General features: G+C 48.1%; 1 protein-coding gene and 1 pseudogene across 4 annotated transcripts in view; one reads left to right on the top strand and one right to left on the bottom strand.

Annotated features, from left to right (window-relative positions):
- SUSD6 (sushi domain containing 6) overlaps positions 1-5,508 on the bottom strand; it is a 157,775-nt gene extending 152,267 nt beyond the window's left edge. For all 4 annotated transcript variants that reach the window (XM_038765521.1, XM_038765524.1, XM_038765523.1 and 1 more), the window contains exon 1: positions 5,436-5,508. The gene's annotated coding sequence lies outside the window, so the exon portion shown is untranslated. The remainder of the gene's footprint in view (positions 1-5,435) is intronic.
- Positions 5,509-9,631: 4,123 nt separating this feature from the next.
- Positions 9,632-10,929, top strand: LOC119944484 (annotated as a pseudogene).
- The last annotated feature ends 3,881 nt before the right edge of the window (positions 10,930-14,810 follow it).

Here is a 14,810-nt window from a genome sequence, read left to right as displayed (position 1 = left end):
GAGGAGATTAGCGGCAGAGGAGCGGAGGGTGCGGGGTGGGCTGTAGAAGGAGAGAAGGGAGGTGAGGTAGGAGGGGGTGAGGTGATGGAGAGCCTTGAAGCCGAGGGTGAGGAGTTTCTGCCTGATGCGCAGACTGATTGGTAGTCACTGGAGATTTTTGAGGAGGGGAGTAACATGCCCAGAGCGTTTCTGGACAAAGACAATCCGGGCAGCAGCATGAAGTATGGATTGAAGTGGGGAGAGACATGAGGATGGGAGATCAGAGAGAAGGCTGATGCAGTAGTCCAGACGGGATAGGATGAGAGCTTGAACGAGCAGGGTAGCGGTACGGATGGAGAGGAAAGGGCGGATCTTGGCAATGTTGCAGAGCTGAGAGAGAACGGAGTCGAGGATGACACCAAGGTTGCGGGTTTGTGAGACGGGAAGGATGATAATGCCGTCAACAGAGATGGGAAAGTCAGGGAGAGGGCAGGGTTTGGGAGGGAAGATAAGGAGTTCAGTCTTGGATACGTTGAGTTTTAGGTGGCGGGCAGACATCCAGATGGAGATGTCCTGAAGGCAGGAGGAGATGCGAGCCTGGAGAGAGGGGGAGAGAGCAGGGGCAGAGATGTAGATCTGGGTGTCATCAGCGTAGAGATGACAGTTGAAGCCGTGGGAGCAAATGAGGTCACCAAGGGAGTGAGTGTACATCGAGAACAGACGGGGACCAAGAACTGAACCATGTTGAGCAGTGCTCTCTGTGGACACCGGTCACTGATATATCCATCCTGTGAGCAATTTTGATTCTTTTAACAGTATTTTTTAACCGCCTGCTATATATCAGGCACCGTACTAAGCCCTGGGGTAAATACAAGCTAGTCAAGTTGTCACTATCCATCTCCCAGATGGGGCTCACAGGCTTAATCCCCAATTTATAGATGAGGTGGCTGAGGAACAGAGGTAGTTTAAAAAAAAAAGCCCTTCAAGAAATGTAAGCACCCAATACCATGAGGAAAATCTCCTATCTACTAGGAGGGAAAGGAGGGCCTAAGTACAAGATTAAATTACTTGGCTACAAATTTCCTCAATAGCTTTGGTTTCAGAAATGTATTCTAATCTCTGAACTTCAGTGAAGGATACATAAGGTGCAAGGTACAAGGATGGGAAAAATATTTTAACAATCAGCGATTTAGAAGCAGTGTGGCCTCACGGAAAGAGCACGGGCCTGGGAGTCAGAGGAGTTGAATTCCAATCCCAGCTCTGCCAACTACTTGTTCTGTAACTTTGGATAACTCACTTCAATTCTCCATGCTTCTGTTTCCTCAACTTAAAATGAGGATTCATTTTCCTCCTACTCAGACCGTGAACCCCATGTGGGACAGGGCCGCAGCACGGTGTAGTGCATAGAGCACGGGCCTGAAAAGTCAGGTGGTCATGGGTTCTAATCCTGGTTTTGCCACAAAATGAAAGCTGCAAGTTATTTCGGTAGTTGGCTAACCAAACTACAGAACTGATTCCCTGTTGTTACAAATACCATAATAATACTAACCATAATCAGAATTAGAAAAAAGAACTTGTCCATAGAAAAAATAGGAAGTTGCGTGGAACAGTGGAAAGAGCACAGACCTGGGAGTCAGAGGACCGGGGCTCTAATCCTGGCTCCGCCATTTATCTGCTGTGTGACCTTGGGCAAGTCACTTAACTTCAGTGTCTCAGTTACAACATCTGAAAAATGGGGATGAAATCCTCCTCCCTCCGACTTTGACTGAGAGATCCATGTGGGACAGGGATTGTTTCTGAACTGATTATCTACCCCAGTCTCTAGTTTGTATGCTCAACTCTAGACTGCAGACTCATTGTGAGCAAGGAACATATCTACCAACTCTGATATACTGTAGTCTCCCAAGCTCTTAGTATAGTGCTCTGCAGACAGTAAGCACTCGATAACTACTACTGATGATACAGTGCCTGGCACATAGGAAGCGCTTAATGTAAAAAAAAATAAGACAAAGATGGCTGAAAGTTCTTTGGGAGGTTGAACATACAGTCCCGGGTTTTAACGAAATCAGGATCAGCAGGCTGCCTGTGCTCCTCGATAGTCCTGGAGAGATCGACTTCTGTGATACGAGCTTCCTGGGGGTTTCCTTTAAGATCCAGGCAGTTTCCATTCGATTCCTGGTGAGTTTCTGTTCTCCGATCCTGTTTCCCCTCACAACTGACCCAGAGACCTTTCACCGGGCAATCTGCTAATCTCAGTAGCTGCTGCTGCCGTCCCACGTCCAGAAACGTCAGACCGGTAATAATATTGAAAGTCTGGGGCCGGTGAAAGCCAGAATATATATTTTTTTATTTTTTAAAAGAAAGGTCTCAGAAAAACAGGAAGTGGTTTAGGGGAGTCTGCACTGAGAAAAATGAGCAGAGTTTTGGAGGTCAAAAACTGCAGTGCATGAAATCTTGATTCCTCTTTCACATCCCCTCGGCTGGAGATTTCCTCAGGAAACCCACCAGTGACGGCTCCTGCCGCTGTTACCGCCTTGCAATGTTTACAGGGTCTTAAACAAGTGAGATCTTACTACTTCTCAGTTCCCATTTCCCAAGCATTTTCACTCGGAAGGGACGGTTCCGTGCAAAGCCGGGGTGCTGGGGTAGAAGGAGCCGGGGGGAGGGGGTTGGGGCCTGCCCACGAGAGGGCCCTCAATCAATTAATCAATTGGCGCTACTAAATAATAATAGTAATAATAATAATTATGGTATTTGTTAAGCGCTCACCATATGCCAAGCACTCCTCTAAGCGTTGGGGTGGATTCAAGGAAATCAGGTTGTCCTTGTGTCCCATGTTGTCCCAGTCTTCATTCCCATTTTACAGATGAGGAAACTGAGGCAGAGAAAAGTTAAGTGACTAACAGAAAAGCAGTTTGGCCTGGGAATCGGAAGGACCTGGATTCTAATCCCAGCTCCGCCGCTTGTCTCTGCACGCAGTAAGCACTCAATAAATACGATTGATTGAATGAATGTGTGACCTTGGGCAAGTCACTTAACTTCTCTGTGCCTCAGTCCCCTCATCTGTAAAACGGGGGTGAAGACTGTGAGCCCCTGATGGGTCACAGATTCAGTAGCTGTATCTACCCCTGCGCTAATTACAATGCTTGGCACACAGCAAGCTCTTAAATACAATTAAAAAGAAAAATTATTGAGCGCTTCCTATGTGCTCTAAGCGTTTCGCCTTAGCCTGTACACCCTGGACAAGGTAGTGCAGAGCCTAACCGGTCAGCTTTGGATGTCCTCCTGGCCCCCAATCGATCAATCCATCCACCCATCGATGGCTATGGGCATGTTACTCCCCTCCTCAAAAATCTCCAGTGGCTGCCTGTCAACCTATGCATCAAGCAAAAACTCCTCACTCTCAGCTTCGAGGCTCTCCATCACCTCGCCCCCTCTTCCCTCACCTCCCTTCTCTCCTTCTACAGCCCAGCCTGCACCCTCCACTCCTCTGCCGCTAACCACCTCACTGCGCCTCGTTCTCGCCTGTCGCACAGTCAACCCCCAGCCCACGTCCTCCCCCTGGCCTGGAATGCACTCTCTCTGCACATCTGCCAAGCTAGCGCTCTTCCTCCCTTCAAAGCCCTACTGAGAGCTCACCTCCTTCAAGAGGCCTTCCCAGACTGAGCCCCCTTTTTCCTATCCTCCTCCTCCCCATCCCCCCGCCCTACCGCCTTCCCCTCCCCACAGCACCTGTATATGTTTGTACAGATTTATTAGTCTATGTGTTTTACTTGAACATATTTACTGTTCTATTTATTTTGTTAATGATGTGCATCTAGCATCATTTCTATTTATTCTGACGCCTTGACACCTGTCCACATGTTTTGTATTGTTGTCTGTCTCCCCCCTGTAGACTGTGAGCCCGCTGCTGGGTAGGGACCGTCTCTATATGTTGCCAACTTGTACTTCCCAAGCTCTCAGTACAATGCTCTGCACATAGTAAGCGCTCAATAAATACGATTGAATGAATGAATGAATGAATATTTAAAGGGCATTCACTGCCTGCGGAACTGTGTACTGAGTGCTGGAGAGAGAACAACAGCGATCATACAAGCCCGATCCCTGCCCTCGACCAGGAAGATCCCACTGAGCTGTTAGCTTGTTGCGGGCAGGGGACAGGTCTGCAACCCTGGTGCGCTGTCCTCTTCGCAGTGCTTAGAGTAGGGCTCCGCACACTGCCGGCCCGCAGGACACACCGCTGACGACGGGGCTCGGGATTGAAGAAGCAGCGTGGCTCAGAGTAAAGAGCCCGGGCTTTGGAGTCAGAGGTCATGGGTTCAAATCCCAGCTCTGCCAACTGTAAGCTGTGTGACTCTGGGCAAGTCACTTAACTTCTCTGTGCCTCAGCAACCTCATCTGTAAAAATGGGGATTAAAACTGTGAGCCCCCCGTGGGACAACCTGATCACCTTGTAACTCGCCCAGGGCTTAGAACAGTGCTTTGCACATAGTAAGCTGTGAGCCCGTTGTTGGGTAGGGACCATCTCTATAAGTTGCCAGCTTGTACTTCCCAAGCATTTAGCACAGTGTTCTGCACACAGTAAGCGCTCAATAAATACGACTGAATGAATGAATGAATAAATGTCTTATTTAAAAAAAGTCTTTTAAAAAGAAAAAAATTGCATTTGCTTAGCGCTTACTCTGCTCCAGGCACTGTCCTGAGCGCCGGAGTGGACGCAGTTCACGTTCTCCGTGGGACTCGACGAAGCTAATCCCGATTTCCCGGATGAGGGAACTTGAGTCGAGGGCAGTGGAGTGCGTGGGCCAAGGTCAGGCGGCCGGCCGGTGGTCTGTCTGACTGGGAACACGTTGTTGGCGAGGGACCATCTCTATCATTCATTCAATCGTATTTATTGAGCGCTTACTATCCGTTGCCGACTTGCCCTAGCCCAAGCGTTTAGGCCAGTGCTGTGCACACAGAGCTCAATCGATACGATTGCACGAATGAATGAATGGTGGAGCCGGCGCTAATAATAATAGTAATAATAATAATAATAGCGGCATTTATTAAGAGCTTACTACGTGCAAAGCACTGTTCTAAGCGCTGGGGAGGTTCCAAGCTGCTCAGGTTGTCCCACGGGGGGCTCCCAGTCTTCATCCCCATTTTCCAGATGAAGGAACTGAGGCCCAGAGAAGTGAAGTGACTCGCCCCAAGTCACGCGGCTGACCACTGGCGGAGCCGGGATGTGAACCCATGACCTCTGACTCCAGAGCCCGGGGCTCTTTCCAGTGAGCCACGCTGCTTACGCTGGACTCCGGATCCTTGAGACTCCCGAGCTCGGACTGTGGGCCGGCCACCCCCCACCCCCACCCCCCGTTCTGCTCCTTCCTCCTCCTGCTCCTGGGCCGGGCCGGGCCGGGCCGGGTTCGCTCTCCCCCTCCCCCCGCTCCTCCTCCCCTCGGGGCCGGACTGACCGGTTGTCGCCGCGTCCTGCGGGTCCGGATCCGGATCCGGGTGGTGGTGGTGGCGGTGGCGGCGGCGGCGGGCAGGCCCCGCGTGGCCGCCCTGGTCCGGATGGCGCTGGCCGCCGGGCGCCGCGGGCGGGGGACGCGTCGCTGCCTCGGCCGAGTCGCCACGGCGCGCGTCCGCGGGCTCGCGGCGGAGGGGCGGGGCCCGGCCGGAGCCGGGCGGCGCCGGGCGGCGCGCTGACGCAAGCACGCACGCGCGCTGCGGCGGAGGGCTCGCGGACCTGGCCCGAAGTGGGCGGAGCTACTGGGGGGGTGCAAGGCGGGGGGGTCAATCCTTAAAGAAGCGCGCTAGTTTCATTCATTCATTCATTCATTCACTCACTCATTCACTTAATCGTCTTTATTGAGCGCTTACTGCGTGCAGAGCGCTTGGGAAATACAAATAGGCAACAGATAGAGACGGTCCCTACCCAACAACGGGCTTTTTAGAACCCCACCCTTTATGCTGAGGGCATTTATTAAGCGCTTACTGTGTGCCAAGCACCATTCTAAGCGCTGGGGAGGTTACAAGGTGATCGGGTTCACCGATCGGGTTCACGGGGGGCTCACAGTCTTCAACCCTATTTTGCAGAGGAGAGAACTGAGGCGCAGAGAAGTGAAGTGTGCATATAGCTTTAATTCTATCTGTTCGGATGATTTTGACACCTGTCTACATGTTTTGTCTTGTTGTCTGTCTCCCCCTTCTATACTGTGAGCCCGTCGTTGGGTAGGGACCGTCTCTGTCTGTTGCCGATTTGTACTTCCCAAGTGCTTACTACAGTGCTCTGCACACAGTAAGCGCTCAATACGATGGAATGAATTAGCTTAGAAAGTGACTTGCCCAAAGTCACACAGCTGACAATTGGCGGAGCCGGGATTTGAACCCGTGACCCCTCACTCCAAAGCCCGGGCTCTTTCCGCTGAGCCAGGCTGCTTCTTCGCTATTGTATTGTTCCCTCCAAGCACTCACTACGGTGCTTTGCACACAGTAAGCCATCGATAGGTACGATTGAATGAATGAATGAATGAATGATGTTGACTCAAAAGTAGCAGGAAAGGGAGTAGAAAAACAGGGAAACTTCTCACTCCCTCAGGTCAAACTGACTTCGTTTGGTTCTTCTGACTTGGGAGTTCAGAGGTGAGAAGCACTGACCCTGGAAACCTTTGAACCTGGAAGACACAGTTAAGCACTGAGTAGATACAAGGTAATGCAGTCCCACATGGGGCTCGCACTCAGTGTAGGAGGGAGAACAGGGATTGAATCCCTGTTTCGTAGATGAGGGAAAACTGAGGCACAGAGAAGTGAAGTGACTTGCCCAAGGTCACACACCAGGTAAGTGGTAGAGCAGGGATTAGAACCCATGACCTCTGACTCCTAGATCCATACAGTTGCCTCTAGGCCAAATTGCTTCTCTCTCTCTCTCCCTCTCTCTCTCTCTCTCTCTCTCTCTTTTTCTCTCTCTCGATATATACATATATATATATATATATATATATATATATATATATACATATATATATTATTTTAAGCACTTACTATGTGCCAGGCACTCTACTAAGCGCTAGGGTAGAAACAAGCTAATCAGGTTGGACATAGTCCCTGTCCCACGTGGGGCTCACAGTGGTAATACCCATTTACAGATGAGGTAACCGAGGCACAGAGAAATGAACTGACTTGCCCAAAGTCACATAGCAGACAAGTGGCAGACCTGGCATTAGAATCCGAGTCCTTCTGACTTCCAGGCCCATGCTCTATCCACTAGGCCATGCTGAACGTTGTTGTCTGTTGTGTGATCTTAGGCAAGTCACTTAACTTCTCTGTGCCTCAGTTCCCTCATCTGCAAATTGGGGATTCAATACCTGTTCTCCCTCCTACTTAGACTGTGAGCTCCATGCAGGACCTGATTATCTTGTACCTACCCTGCGCTTATTACAGTGCTTAAGAGAAGCAGCGTGGCTCAGTGGAAAGAGCGCGGGCTTGGGGTCAGAGGTCATGGGTTCTAATCCCAACTCCACCACTTGTCTGCTGTGTGGCTTTGGGCAAGCCACTTAACTTCTCTGTGCCTCAGTTACCTCATCTGTAAAATGGGGATTAAGACTGTGAGCCCCATGTGGGACAACCTGATCACCTTGTATCCCCCAGCGCTTAGTGCTTTGCACATAGTAAGCGCTTAATAAATGCCATTATTATTATTATTATTATTATTAACACATATGACTATTTTTTTCCAACTTCACCATCTAATTGAACTTCACTCTTCAACTTCCCACCTCCATTTTCTTGCTCCTGCTCATCTCCCTGCCTACAAGCCAACAGCAAAAGTGCTCTTCACTTAAAGTCCCACTTCCTTCAACAAAACTTTTTCATTTAACTCCTAACACCCCTAGTTAGCGTATTATGGTATTTGTTAAACACTGTACTCTTGAGTAGTACACTGTAAGCGCTCTTCTGTCTCCTCAAATTTTTATACCATTCCTCAGCCCTGGGTCTATATGTCAAATCAATTGTTCCATCAATTATTCTTCTGGATTACCCTATTTGTAAATGTTTTTATGCCTGGGTGGTAGTTGCTTAGAAGAAAGGTGAAAGGGGAGATGCTGGAAGAAAACCCCCTTCTTAAATACTCTTCTCTGAGGAATGGTTAATAGGATTAGGTTGATTGACTTGTGTCCCTGTCATGAGAGGGAAGTATAGGAAGAGAAGAAAGAGGGTTTTGCCAGTGGGGGCAGGAACCCAGGGGCTTAACAAGTGAAGACTAAAGTGCATAGGTGACTTGAAAGGTTGAAGTGTCAACTGGGGGGAAAATAGCATGGGGAGCCAAAAGATTAGTCAGAGAAGACCCACTAGAAGAGATGGGATTTCACAAGGGCTTTGAAGAAGGGGAGAGCTGTGATCCGACTAATATGAAGGGAGAGAGTGTTCCATGCCACCGTGCCCAGAGAAGGACTGAGCAAGAGGTTGAGGGTGAGAAAGAATGAGGTACAGTGAGTAAATTGTCCTTAGAGGAGCAAAGTTTGCCAGCTGGGTTTTCATGGTTTGAGTAGGAGGAAGAGAGCTGACTGGGAGCCTTGTAAGCTCCTTGTGGGTAGGGATCACATCTACCAACTCTGTCACGTTGCACTTTGCACACCATAAGCGCTCAATAAATACCATTGATTGGCTGACTGATTAAGGCAGAAGGTGAGAAGTTTCTGTTCGAGGAGGAAAGGAATGGACAACCACCACAGTGCCTGACAGTGTACCGGAATCCCGGACAGGTGGGCCAAACACAGGTCGACACAGTTCTCATCTGCCCCTCGATGGTTTCAGAGTGTATGCGTGGCAAGGCCTAGTGGTTAGAGACCGGGCCTACTAGTCAGAAAGACCTGTGTTCTAACCCTAGTTCCGCTACTTGTCAGCTGTGCATCCTTGGGCAAGTTGCTTCACTTCTCTCTGCCTCAGTGACCTCGTTTGTAACATGGGGAATAAGACTGTGAGCCCTATGAGGGAAAGGGACTCTGTCCAACCCGATTATCTTGTATCAACCCCAGCACTTAGAACAGTGCCTCGCACATAGGAGGTGCTCAACAAATACCATTCCAAAAACAAAGTCAAGAAAAAGTCTTTCAGTCTTTCACCAATTCCTCTTCTCCCTCCATCTCTTAACTTGTATGGATCGCTTGAGGTTCTCTTCTGAGAACTTTTCCATCTGACTTTACACTCACTCCCTCTGGGGAGCTCATTCACTTCCATGATTTAACTATCACTGTTCCAGGTGAGATTTTTGGAAAATACCCTGGGCAATAGAGAGACCGGAGACAGGGACCGGTGAGGAGACCGATGTGGTAGTCAAGCTGGGACAGCACAATATTCGCCAGGCTTGGTGGGCTGTCAGGAGATGACATTTGCAAAATGATTTGAGCTTCTCATCAGAGGGCCATAAAATACAGACAAAGCTTGAATACCCATATTAATGGTGAGAAGCAGAGTAGCCGAGAGGATAGAGCCCGGGCCCGAGAGTCAGAAGGACCTGGGTTCTAATCCCTGCTCCACCACCTGTCTGCTGTGGGTCCTTGAGCAAGTCATTTCACTTCTCTGGGCTTAGGTTCCTTCTCCTGGAAAATGGGGATTAAGGCCGTTAGCCCCATATGGGACATGGAAATGGAGATGGAAATGGAAAGTGACAGAGGAAATGGAGAAAGGAAGAGCTGTGAAGAACCAAATAGCATTATGGGACCTGCTTTTGGAAGGAAGACTCAAATTGCTGAAGGCCCTGCTCACCATCAACCAGCTTCCAGAGCCAGATACGTTCCCCACATTCAAGGACAAGGGAGGATCAGAGTTTGCCAGCATCCAGAAAAACAGTCACAGGGCACTTAAAGCATTATTGAGGTCTCTGGTGGATCTTCAGGATGAACTGCTTTAGCAGCATCCAGACACAAGGCACCTAGTAGGTGGGAAAAAACCCAAAGCAGAGAGTGAGGAGGAAATTTCCAGTGAAGAGGAAGAATTGTTTGCTGAGGAGGGACAGCAGCAGCAGCAGCTGTGGAGGAAAGGGCCACCTAAGCAGAAGCAAGCTAGAGATGAGTGACTACCCTGACTTCATGGCAAAACGCTTCGCTGATTTCATATCCTATCGTAACCGGACACTGCAAAAATGGCACAGCAAAGCCAAATTGGCTTCTGGCAAGCCGGGAAAGGGTTTTGGAGCCTGTGAGCACCCAATCCTGACTCAGATAGCTCATATTCTAATGGACAAAGAGAGATTACTTCGGCAGACACAGACTAAGCGCTCTTTGTACCGTGTTCTTGGCAAGGCCGAGCCAGAACTCCAACCTATCCCCGACAGCGTGCCAGGACAGCAGGAGATTTTGCCTCAGGCTCCAGCCAATGCTCACTTGAAGGACCTGGATGAAGAGATCTTTGATGATGATGACTTTTACCACCAGCTTCTGCGAGAACTTATAGAACGGAAGACCAGTTCCTTGGATCCCCCTCTCCATCCCCCCCATCTTACCTCCTTCCCTTCCCCACAGCACCTGTATATATGTATATATGTTTGTACATATTTATTACTCTATTTATTTATTTTATTTGTACATATCTATTCTATTTATTTTATTTTGTTAGTACGTTTGGTTTTGTTCTCTGTCTCCCCCTTTTAGACTGTGAGCCCACTGTTGGGTAGGGACTGTCTCTATATGTTGCCAATTTGTACTTCCCAAGCGCTTAGTACAGTGCTGTGCACATAGTAAGCGCTCAATAAATACGATTGATGATGATGATGATGATGATCCGAATAATCAGTTGTCCATGGGAGGGCAATGGCCGGCTATTCAGAAGTTACGGAGTAAAATTCACAAGAAAGTGGATAGGAAAGCCAGCAAAGGAAGAAAACTCCGGTATCATGTCCTTAGTAAGCTGCTGAGCTCCATGGCACCTACTGACCACACTACAATGAATGATGAGGCCAGGGTTTAGTGTGCTGTGGCTCATGTCATTTTGACACTTATCCTATCTCGCCTCGATTTCTGTGTCAGCCTCCTTGCTGACCTCCCAGCTGTCTGTCTCTCCCCACAACAGTCCATACTTCATTCTGCTACCTGGATCGGTTTTCTACAAAAACTTCCAGTGGTTGCCCATCCACCTCTGCATCAAACAGAAACTCCTTACCATTGGCTTTAAAGCTCTTAATCACCTTGCCCCCTCCTACCTCACCTTGCTAATTTCCTACTATAACCCAACCCACGCACTTCGCTCCTTACTCCTCAAAGATCTCCAGTGGTTGCCCATCAACCTTCGAATCAAGCAAAAATTCCTCACTCTTGGCTTCAAGGCTCTCCATCACCTCGCCCCCTCCAACCTCACCTCCCTTCACTCCTTCTTCAGCCCAGCCCACACACTCCGCTCCTCTGCTGCTAACCTCCTCATCGTGCCTCATTCTTGCCTGCCCCGCCGTCGACCCCCAGCCCATGTCCTACCTCTGGCCTGGAATGCCCTTCCTCCACACATCCACCAAACTAGCTCTCTTCCTCCCTTCAAAGGCCTTCCCAGACATAGACCGCCCCCCCCACTTTTTCCTCTCCTCCTCCTCTCCCCATTGCCCCCCTCCCTCTGCCCTACCCTCTTCCCCTCCCAACAGCATATGTATATATTTGTACATATTTGTTACTCTATTTTATTTGTACATATTTATTACTCAATTTATTTTATCAATGATGTGTATATAGCTATACTTCTATTTATTATGATGGTATTGACACTTGTCTACTTGCTTTGTTGTCTGTCTCCCCCTTCCAGACTGTGAGCCCATCGTTGGGTAGGGACCATCTCTATATGTTGCCAACTTGTACTTCCCAAGCGCTTAGTACAGTGCTCTGCACACAGTAAGTGCTCAATAAATACGATTGAATGAATGAATGAATGAATAAATACTATTGAATGAATGGATGAATGAATGACTTGGACTGCATCCAGCAGGATTACCTTCTATCTACCCCAGCACTTAGTACAGTGCCTGGCACATAAGCGCTTAACAAATACCATAACAAAAAAAGGACAAGGCTATCCAGAATTCTGTAAGCTTGGCGTTGAGAGGGAATGTGTCCATTTGTTGTTGTTTTGTACTGTCCTAAGTGCTTAGTGCAGTGCTCTACACACAGTAAGCACTCAATAAATTCGATTTAATAAATGAATAAATGAACATCAATAGATAATCCCATTAGGTTCCATTCCTTCTCCCTCTGCCTCCTAAAATCTTTCTAACCAATGGAAACATGGACTAATTTGAATTTCCCCTTCTCTACCTGCCGCGGGGCATTTTATCCTTCTACAGATCCTGCATCGTTAGGCCATAAGCTCCTAAAAGACCAGGAGGTGTCAGGTCTTGTAAGTTTTTTATGCTCCCAGCCACATAGTAGAGTGCTCTTGCATAAAGCAGGCATTCAATAAATGCTGCTGAGGATGATGATGGGTAAGCCTCACTTTTCTTCATCTCCCACTCCCATCTGCATCACCCTAACTCGCTCCCTTTTATCTTCCCCTGGCCCCCCACAGCAGTTAACTATAGCTCTGTAATTTTATTCATTTATATTGATGCCCATCTTTCCCCTCTACCCCCAAGAGGTACCTCTACCTCCCCTCATTGTGGGCAGGGATGGTCACTTTTGATTGTTGTATTGTTCCTACCCAAGCATTTAGTACAAGTGCTCTGCATAGAGTAAGCGCTTAATAAATACGATTGAATGAATGAATCGTTCAATCAAAGGCATTTAATGAGTGCTTACTGTGCGTGCAGGGCACTGGACTAAAAACCTGGGAAAGTACAGTAAAGCAGAGTTGGTAGACATGTTTCCTGTCCACAAGGAGTGTACAGTCTACAGGTAAAGGAATAGCAAACTGCAATATTTACTGGTGAGTACTTGGCACTATTCTCAATATTTCAAGCAGGAGAAGCAGGGTGGCCTAGCGGGTATGGCATGGGCCTGGGAGGCAGAAGGGCCTGAGTTCTAATCCTGTCTCTATCACTTGTCCGCTGTGTCACCTTGAGCAAGTCACTTCACTTCTCTGGGCCTTGTGACCTCGTCTGTAAAATGGGGATGAAGACTGTGAGCCCCATGTGGGACAGGGACTGTGTCCAATCTGATTGACTGCATCTACCCCAGTGCTTAGTACAGTGCCTGGCACATAATAGGTGCTTAATGAATTCCATTAAAAAAAAAAAGTAAGAAAATGGTTTGAATGCAGACAGCCAGAAGGAGACTGATGAGCGCCCAGGTGACTGGGATAAAAATGGAGGTAAAACAATCCTCTTTCCACAGTTCTTATCTTACAGTGTAATTACTACGGTATCCCATTCGCTTCACAGTGTCGTGAACACCACAGGTATTGAGAATACATACGTGCAGCTAGGGTCAGGGATCTTGTATTCTGTCTAAAAGGAAACAAATCAAGTTTTTTATTATTTTTTTTTAATGGGACAGAAACAGAAATTTCGGTCAAGACAAACTCTTAAAAGACATGAAAAATGAATACAAAATTTCCTCCCTGGTATCTCCAGGGAGCTGTAATTAAGGGAATATATATCTATACCGAGTCGGATATACCCCCTACCCAAATTTGCCGTATCGCCCGATCAGAGTCCCGGAGGGAATTTGGAGAGGTTGTCTAGAATATTCCCCTGCCTCCAGGCAAGGCTACTTTTAAACCATCCCAGACAAACAACATTGAACCCTTCTTTAAAAGATCTGCAAAGGCTCTTCCCTTGGTTTCTTTGCTGATGCTTCAATAATTATTGTGACATCTGTTAAGCTCTTACTAGGTGCCAGGTGCTGTACTGATCGCTGGGGTAGATACACGCTCATCTGGCTGGACAGAGGCCCTGTACCCACATGGGACCCACAATCTTAATCCCCATTTTCCAGATGAGGTCACAGAGGCCCAGAGAAGTGAAGTGACTTGCCCAAGGTCAGGGAAGCAGCGTGGCTCAGAGGAAAGAGCATGGGCTTGGGAGTCAGAGCTCATGGGTTCTAATCCCAGCTCCACCACTTGTCAGCTATGTGACTTTGGGCAAGTCACTTAACTTCTCTGGGCCTCAGTTACCTCATCTGGAAAATGGGGATTAAGACTGTGAGCACCATGTGGGACAACCTGATTACCTTGTATCTACCCCAGGGCTTAGAACAGTGCTTGGCACATAGTAACCTCTTAACAAAAAACAAAAAAAAAAAGGTCACACCGTGGACAAGCAGCAGAGCTGGGATCAGAACCCAGGTACTTTGACTCCTAAACCTGTGTACTTTGCGCTAGGCCATGCGCTTCGATGTGTCTCTACCCAGCCCAAAATCTTCCTAGTGGGCTTCAATTTAGAACAGTGCCTGACACATAAGTGCTGAACAAATACCACAATTATTAATTTTTTCATTTTCTATCACATACTATGAAATGTCCCCGATCATTGTTGGGGGGTTTTGGTTCATTTTTTTTTTTAAATAGCATTTGTTAAGCACTTACTATGCGTCAAGCACTGTTCTAAGCATTGGGAGTTATCAGGTTGACACAATCTTCATCCCACATGAGGCTCAAAGTCAAAGTAGGAGGGAGTAGGGTTTAAGCCCCATTTTACAGCTGAGGAAACCGAGGCCCAAAGAAGTGAAATGACTTGCACAAGGTCACACAGCAGGCAATGGACAGAGCAAACTGACAGGCAAAGCTGGAGGAGATGGTTATCAGTTGTCTGGAATAACGGCTTACCATCACTCGTATGATATCCATTCATTCCATCATATTTATTGAGCACTTACTGTGTGCAGAGCACTGTACTAAGCGCTTGGGAAGTACAAGTCAGCAACAGATAGAGACAA

This window comes from Tachyglossus aculeatus, chromosome 23 (assembly GCF_015852505.1).
Source record: "Tachyglossus aculeatus isolate mTacAcu1 chromosome 23, mTacAcu1.pri, whole genome shotgun sequence".
Classification (NCBI taxonomy): Eukaryota; Metazoa; Chordata; class Mammalia; order Monotremata; family Tachyglossidae; genus Tachyglossus; species Tachyglossus aculeatus.
Note: the sequence above shows the minus strand (reverse complement) of the source record. Positions and strands in the feature narration are given on the sequence as shown.